We start from the raw sequence: 7,631 nt of genomic DNA, 5'->3' as shown, positions 1-7,631 counted from the left end.
AGTATTCGTGGTTTTTCTTTGAAGCTCTGGCTAAGTCGATGGCTTTGTACCTCCTGGAGGAAAACAAGATCAAGGTAAAGACAAAAGCAGCCAGCTGAGGACTGGCCGAGCTCCTCCACAATCTTAATACAATAACGTCTGCCCCACGCCATCACAACCCTGCCTCCCAACTTAAACACCAACAGAAATGTTGAGGAGTTTTGGCTCCATTATTTTACGGGTATTGGTGTTTCATCAGTGAATTTAGAATAATACACTGGGGATTATCAGTCTTCCAAAAACCTGGTGTCCCCCAATTCCCAGCCACCATTCCAGGTGTTGGCCATGTCGCTTGGAAATGATTGAAGTTTCGGTCTGACACATCTGGAGGCAACAGCTGGAGAAGGATGAAGCAGATGAATCCATTAAAAAGAACTTTTAATCTCGCGAGTAGCTGGGAGAAGCCGTGCACTGGGCACAGCACTCTTATGAAGTGCATCAGGCCAGGGGGAGGGCATCGGGCCAGGGCATCGGGCCAGGGGGAGTGAAATCACTGGGGGGAGATGGGGGCCTGGGGGGAAAGAGCGGACCCGGCAGGAGAGATGGGGGGAAGAGCAGAGCCAGGGTGGGGAGAGCATGGAGGGGTGTGTGTGGAGGGGGCATCGGACATGGCGGGCGGGTGATCAGGCGGGCATGGTGAGCAGGCTGGCGAGCGGGCAGGGGGGCATCAGACATTGGGGGGGGAATTGGGGGCAGGGGGATCGAGGAACCCTTTATTTTTAAAAAAAGACTTACTTTTCCGTTGGTGCGCTCCTGCGCACACGGCCCCTTTAAGATAAAAAATGTAGCCAACGTGATGGGGCTTTCCCTTACCCCGTCGCGTGTTACGTCTAGCTAGGGGCGATGGCCCGCGCTAGCTGCAGCGCGGCCTCGCCCCAACTCCCCACCGGATTATCAGGTAGGAAGGCAGATTAAAAACAACAACCTCCTCATTATACTTTATACGCTTCTAGCAATGTCAGATTGACCTGCTCAAGAAAGGGCTGACAAGCCCTTTTGAGAACAAGCAAAGGCATGCTTGGTAAGAAATGTTAGCAAATCGACGATGGTATCCTGGATAGGTTGCCTTGGAGGCACTGTGTTGTAATGGTTCCACTCCTACTTGGACGGGCAATTCCAGAAGGTGGTGCTGGGGAATTATTGCTCTGTGCCATTGCCTTTAGGCCATAGGGTTCCACAGGGTTCTATTTTATCCCCTATGCTGTTTAACATTTACATGAAACCACTGGGAGAGTTTATCCCAGTGACGTGTCATCAATATGTGGATGACACCCAGCTCTATCTCTCCTTTTCATCAAACCCAGGTGAGGCAGTGGCTGTTCTGAACCAGTGCCTGGGCAAAGTAATGGACTGGATGAAGGTCAATAAACTGAGACTCAATCCAGACAAGATGGAGGTACTGTTAGCAGGTGGTTTGCCTGTCTGGCTAGGTGATGTTCACCCTGTTCTGGATGGGGTTGCACTCCCCCAAAGCATCAGATTCATAGTTTGGGGGTGCTCTTGGATCCAGAACTGTCACTTGAGGCACAGGTGCTCAGTGGCAAAGAACACCTTTTATCAGCTTAGGCTGATATACCAACCACGCCCTTATCTGGACGAAGATAGCCTAGCTACAGGACTTAGCTAGGTGGGGCTTTATCCCAGGGTGGACTCCAGGATCGTCCCTGTGCGGCCACATGATGCACAGGGGATCCCGGGATCAGGGAGGAATGATCCCTCCTTTGCCCCGGGATAGAGCCCTCCACTTTGGGGGTGGTTTTTCTGCAGTCTTGGGCTGAACGTGTGGCTTGTTGCCACAGGTTGACCCGGCTCCGCGCAATTCCTTTTGCGGAGCCGGGAGCCACGCACAGGGAGCACCACTCCTCAGGGGTAGGGTGGGAGGAGCGGGGAAATTAAAGTGTTTTTTTTTAAAAAAAAAAAAACCTTAACTTTCGGCACTCCAGTGCTCCTGTCGCTTTAAAAAATGGCAGGTGCAACGCCTCTCCTCCTGAGGTCATCGCGCCTCATGGGTAAACGGAGGAGGGATCTTGCGATAATCACATCGCGGGATCTTCCCTCCTCCGTCATGGATTAAAAGGTAGGTCTAACTAAGGCCACAGTTATCCATGCTCTCATAACCTCTCGTTTGGATTACTGCAATGCATTATACGTGGGGCTGCCTTTGAAAACGGTCCAGAAACTTCAACCGGCACAAAACGGCAGCACGTTTATTAACAGGGACTGGCCGATGAGACCACATTACGCCAGTCCTCTTCCAGCTTCATTGGCTGCCAGTCCAGGTGCTGGTATTAACATTTAAAGCCCTGAATGGCTTGGGCCCAGGCTATCTGAAGGGACGCCCCTCCCATATGTACCTGCCTGGATCCTAAGGTCATCCTCAGGGGTCCTTCTCTGTGAGCCCCTGCCAAAAAAATGTTTAGAAATTGTTTAATCTTTTCCCACTGATGAAGACCATGGGCCCATCTATATGGCTTGCTTACCATGACCTAAACGCGCATATTCACATTTCAGGTTACATCATGTAGCCGTGCATACACTGCTACGCCAGGATTTAACTCTATAATGCGCTTCTTTGCATTTGCTATTTAACTCGACTTTTAGATAAGGTCCGACTCTCCACTGCTTTATGGCTATGTGTCTTTGGGGGAGGTAACTCAGATTTTTAGATGTGGGTGGAGCTTTGAAGGTACGACAACATGATTGGCCAATTTCCCGAGTTTGCACCAATCAGCTGCCTCGTCCATTCGTGGTTCCCAAAAACAAAGAGGGGGAGACTGTTTCTGGGAGGCAATGAGACACCCTCCCGCAAAAGCCCCCCCCCCCCACTTCCTGTAACTCTTTTCCCTTCACCATGGAAGAAAACAGAATAAGCAGAGGGGGAGCAGGGGGCTAATATTCTGCCACAGGATTTTGCTGCATGGCTTTCCTTTGCCCACAACAACATGGAAGTCAAGGCTTGGAGCACAAACAGCATCTTGGAAAATGTGGGCGTGCTGGCGGCTGGATGGCCGGGCAGTAGACAGCGGGGAGTGGGCCTGTGTTCCTTGCAAGTCCATCTGTTTCACCTTCACACACCCCAGTTCAAAAGAAGAAGCCTTGTGGCACCCTTCATATGGCTCTACTTGAATTTATACATGACACCCCAACAAGCTACAGATAGAAAAGGAAAGCAGGGAGATAGAGGAGACGTTCTTACTCACAAGTAAGGTAGTAGTCTTGGGCCCTTAAGTTTCCAGCCTTACAGTGCAAGCACCTCCACCCCATATGTTTACTCAGAAGTAAGCCCTCTTGAGCTCATTCCCGAGTGATCAGCCTGCATAAGACTGAACCGTGATAGGAAATAAATCGGTGTAGCTGTTGCAGTGTGACGCTTTTCGGCAGATGCGAATCTGTGAAAAAGCGGTTTAAAAAACAATGAGGCGCACATCTGTTATCGTATAGATGAGGGCCATATGGGCCAAAACGCATTTGGGATAATTTTATATTGTAATTTTAAAGCATATACAATTGTTCAATGATTAAATATGATTCCATTGGGTATGTATAGCTCCATTTGTATTTAAGAACCCATCTAATATGTTCATAATGCTCAATCCCACTTAGAACTCTTGTAGCCATGTTTTGCACAAGCTAACATTTCTAGATCTTCTTTTTTTAATTAATTAATTAATTTATTTCATTTCATTTATATACCGCCCCACAGCCGAAGCTCTCTGGGCAGTTTACAAAAGTTAAAAACATTAAATAGAAAACAAATATACAAAGTTTAAAAACATAAAAAGCATAAAAACAACAGTACCTGTATAAAAACAGTAGGGCTGTGCATGGATCCCCCGATCCGCTCTGGATCTTGATCCGAACCTTCAGGATTGGGTCCACTCCACTTCGGGTCGATCCAGATCTGCTCCACTCCTCTCCAGATCCAGATCTGGAGCTCCGTTCCCCCCCGCCCCACAGACTTCCATTGCAAATGTAAAACGCCTACAACTTTTTAGTTTTCAACTTAGAAACGTGAAAATGGGCCCCATGATAGCTTCTAAATAGATCCTTAGTCATGGCTACTTTGAAGGAAATGGGATCATCCTCTGATTTTTGGGGAATTCTTTAAAAGATTCCCCCCCCCCGCAATTTACAGAAATGCAGTTATCTCCGTCGTTTTTCAAGATACGCATATGTAACTGGGCACCATAACTTCCAAATAGGACCTTCGGCATAGCCACTTTGAAGGACATCAGATCATGCCCTGATTTTGGGGGGATTTTAAACAATATTTCCAACTATCTCCTCCAAACACAGCTCCAGAAAAATCCACTCCTCACTGATCGAAGTCCTACCCCACAAAGACAAAGTTTCTCTGTATGCCTCTGGCTTAGTCACCTCCTCCAACATTGGGACTGGAGGATGCTTCACATGGGGTGATCACTTATCAGCATGATTAGGAGATGAAGCTGTCTATCAATGCCGAAAAAAGCTTATTTCCCCCTCCCGCTTTTACCCATTAAATAAAAATTCATTGCAACCCAACCGCTGAATGGATATTTCTGAAAATCTACACAAATGACCCCCAATGAGCAATCTCTAAGCTCATTAATTTTCAGGGCTCTATCTTTAAAAATAAAGAAGTTACAGATGGTTTCCCCCCCCCACAATACAATTCAATTCAAAAAATGTCCAAACTGGCGTCTGGAGCTCCGGATCGACTCGAAGCAATCTGAATCAAAGCGAACCACTTAGCTTTGATCAGGAGGTCCCTAGACCCAATCTGGATCTGAATTTAGTGGGTCTGGATCAGGTCGCTCCACTCTGGATTTGGGGATCTGAAATTGAGCGGAGGAGCACAGCCCTAAAAAACAGCTCTTCTGGGGTCTTTTAAAAACAAACAAACTCAGTATATGTTGTTAAATGCTGTTAAATGCCTGGGAGAAGAGAAAGGTCTTAACTAGGCACCGAAAAGATAACAATGTTGATGCCAGGCAAGCTTCATCGGGGAGATCACTGAAAAGGCCCTCTCCCTTGTTGGCATCCTTTGAGCTTCCCTCAGAGTAGGCACTTGGAGGAGGACCTTAGATGTAGAGCACAGTGAGCAGGTAAGTTCATGTTGGGAGAGGCGTTCCATCAGGTATTGTGGTCCCAAGCCATGTAAGGCTATATAGGTCAAAACCAGCACCTTGAATTGGGCTCAGAAACATATAGGCAGCCAATGCAGGCGGAACAGAATCAATCTTATATGTTCAAACTTTCTGGTTCCTGATATCAATCTGGCCGCTGCATTTTGCACAAGCTTCAGCTTCCGAACTGTCTTCAAAGGCTACCCCGCATAGAGTCTTCAAAGGCTGCCCCACGTGTTGCAGTAATCTAATTTGGAAGTTACTAGAGTGTGGACAACTGAAGCTAGGCTATCCCTGTCCAGATAGGGGCATAGCTGGGCCACTAGCTGAAGTTGGTAGAAGGCACTCAGTGCCACCGAGGCCACCTGAGCCTCAAGGGACAGAGATGGTTCTAGGAGAACCCCCAAGCTACAGACCTGCTCCTTCAGGGGGAGTGCAACCCCATCTAGAACAGGTTGAACACTCACTAACCGGTCAGAGGAACCACCCACGAACAGCATCTCAGTCTTCTCTGGATTGAGTTTCAGTTTATTAGCTCTCATCCAGTCCATTGTCACGGCAACACCTGATGAAGATGAGAAGGAGAAGTAGAGCTGTGTGTCATCAGTGTACTGATGACTATGCATTCCAAAACTCTGGATGACCGCACCCAACGGTTCCATGTACATGTTAAACAGCATGGGTGACAAGACTGATCCCTGAGGAACCCCATACTGGAGAATCCACAGGGCCAAGCAATGCTCCCCAAGCACCACCTTCTGGAGCCGACCAGCCAAGTAGGAGCAGAACCACTGCAATGCAGTGCCTCCCACTCCCAACTCAGCCCATCATCCCAGAAGGATACCATGGTTGGTGGTATCAAAAGCGGCAGGGTCTTGCTATTTACTGTTTTACTCTGTACAGCACCATGTACATTGATGGTGCTATATATATAAATAAATAAATAAATAATAATAATAATAATAATCAAGGCGAATCAACAGAGTCACACTCCCCCTGTCTTTCTCCCGACATAGTTCCATCATACAGGGCAACCAACGCTGTTTCCTTGGTTATGCTTGAAAATAGAACAATACTGGAAAGACATCCTAGCCATAATTCTGGGGGCTCCACGTGCCTGTTTGAAAGGTGAGTGCTACTCACCCCCTGAACAGCCAGCAATGGAGCTGTCAGCATCTCCCAGTTGATAGTGGTATTCAGGCCATTCTCGGAAATCCTGAGTGCTCCTGTTGCCTGCTGCTGCTTCTGGACAGATGCAGTCACAAAATGGAATAGAAATACAGGAGCAGCTTCTGATCTGTTCCTTCTACATCCCTCCCAAAGGCACTAATTAGAAAGAAAATGGAGAGATCTGGTAGAGCCATTTCCCCTTTGGAAGCTACAGCTGCCGGTCATAGAACTACACCCCCTCCTCTGCTAGGGTTTTCCATTTCTGGATAATTTGGAGACACTTGTGGGATGAAAAAAAAATGTATGAAAAAGTAGCCCCCTTCTGAAGGCCCAAAGTCACATTCTGCTGTCGTGCTTTCCTATCATACCACCCCTTCTGGGCTTGCTGGCCTTGGGCTAGGTTCTCTTGGGCCGCTTTCCCCACTTCCCTTAACAGGTTCTGCAAATTTTGCATGTAGGCTACCACCGAAACAGAAGTGGGGTTGGTCCGTCCTTCCCACCCCTCCCTCAGCAGCTTCAGTGGGCCCCACAACTCCCGCCCGAACACCAGTTCGTTTGCCGAAAACCCCAAACTGTCGCTTTTAGCATCTCGGGTGGCGAAAAGGAGGTAGGGCAGGGCCTGATCCCAATCCGTGGTGTGCTTGGTGGCATACGCCTTCAACATTCTCCCCAAAGTTTGATTAAACCGCTCCACCAGCCCATTGCCCTCATGATGATAAGCCGCGGACGTGCACTGCTGCACTCCCGCCAGCTTCCACAGTTCTTTCAACAACTGGGACATAACACACACACCCCAAGTCATGTACCAGCACTTTGGGGACCCCCAAGCGGGTGAAGATTGTCGTCATCGCTCTCGCTAGCTGCGGGGCGGAAATAGTGGCGAGGGGCGCCGCCTCCACAAACCGGGTGGCATAGTCTACCAGTGTTAAAATGTATTTCTTCCCCGACCGGGTGGCCGGACTGAACGGTCCCAAGGTGTCCACCCCCATTTTTTCAAACGGCACCTCCGTAATAGGAGAAGGGCGGAGGGGAGCCTTGGGATGATCCCGGGGAAACCCTACCCTCTGGCAAGTGTCACATGTGGAACAAAAGTCCCATACCTCTTGGGCTACCCCTGGCCAATAGAAATCCTGGCTCACCCACTCCAGGGTTCAACGGATCCCCAGGTGCCCTCCCCATAGCGACTCGTGAGCTGCCTTTAGCACCTGCTCCCGCGATGACCGGGGAACCACCAGTTGCTTCCTCTCCACTCCTCCTTCCCCTTTTGAGAACAATCGGTATAACACTCCCTTTTCCCAGGCAAACACCACCATT

The sequence above is a fragment of the Elgaria multicarinata genome, chromosome 15 (genome assembly GCF_023053635.1).
Source record: "Elgaria multicarinata webbii isolate HBS135686 ecotype San Diego chromosome 15, rElgMul1.1.pri, whole genome shotgun sequence".
In the NCBI taxonomy this organism is placed as follows: Eukaryota; Metazoa; Chordata; class Lepidosauria; order Squamata; family Anguidae; genus Elgaria; species Elgaria multicarinata.
Note: the sequence above shows the minus strand (reverse complement) of the source record.